Here is a 1,114-nt window from a genome sequence, read left to right as displayed (position 1 = left end):
TGAAAGCTGGACACTTACATCCACGGTTCTATTTTTAAAAAAACAAACAAACCATAGTTTCTAAATAAGTTAACCTCCGTAGGGTGGGTTTTTGGTTTGTTGGAGGGGGGGCTTCGCTCCCCCTTCCGCTCTTCTAATTGGCCCCTCCCCTTCCCAGTCTGTTTTATGTCCCTGCGCCGTATGCCAACCATTTCATCTTCATCCCTCCGCGCTATTCATTCCCCTTTTTGTGTGTGTGGCTTCTTGGGCTGCCGAGCCTGTGCCGCTCGCTACCACCCACTGCCCGCCTGCGCCTGTGGCTGCGGTGTTTCCATACAGGCGGGAGCGTCCAGTTGTCATATTAATTATTACACTGCGTAATGACTGCCGTGGTCCAAATAAGGGGAGACTCGAGAGAGCGCTTGTCCTCGCCGCTCAAGACGCAGCAAAGAAGCGGGCGACAAAGCGCTAATTGGTCGGCAGGAATCCTCAGACAAGGCATGGAAGATGGGTTTCACGGAGCCTTGCGCTTGTGAAGGGGGAGAGCGCTGAATGGACTCCACGCTTCTTTTCTAAACTCTCTTGCTGAGCAAAAAATGGGCCTCTGTTTGAATACTAACCCTGATCTTTCAATACTAGACCCAGTAGAGGGAGGGGAAAAATGCACCATTTATTGTAATTTTTTTTCTTTTCTCCAGCTATTCATGGGTTCTCTGTGAAGAATCAGCTGGTTTTGTTTACCATGAAAGACCTTTACTTTATTTTCATTCTCCGAGGAGGTGGGGGGGGGCGGGGAACCCCAGAGCCATGTGCCTAGGCGAAGAGAGCTGTGTTGCTGTAAGAAAATTGAGTGTAACAAATCCTCCACAAGTTGAGAATGTATTGATTCTTTGGAGAGCTATATAGATGAACGACTTTCTTTATGCTTATCCGAGGAAGGTGTTTAATCAGAATGGAAATGGGGCTTTAGAAAAAAAAATAATCAAAAGACTTAGCTGTTACTTCTCCTTATTTGGAGAACTTCAAAAGGACTGGTCAGGGTGGCTGCAAATTACCCACCCCACCCCCACCTCCCAGCCGCCCCCTGAGCGCCCCCACCCCCACCCCCTCCAACCAAAAAGCCACAATAAAATAA

Source organism: Echinops telfairi, unplaced genomic scaffold (genome assembly GCF_000313985.2).
Source record: "Echinops telfairi isolate 266 unplaced genomic scaffold, ASM31398v2 ScPeMD7_2;HRSCAF=8, whole genome shotgun sequence".
In the NCBI taxonomy this organism is placed as follows: Eukaryota; Metazoa; Chordata; class Mammalia; order Afrosoricida; family Tenrecidae; genus Echinops; species Echinops telfairi.
The sequence above is the reverse complement of the archived record's forward strand: the minus strand, read 5'-3'. Positions refer to the sequence as shown.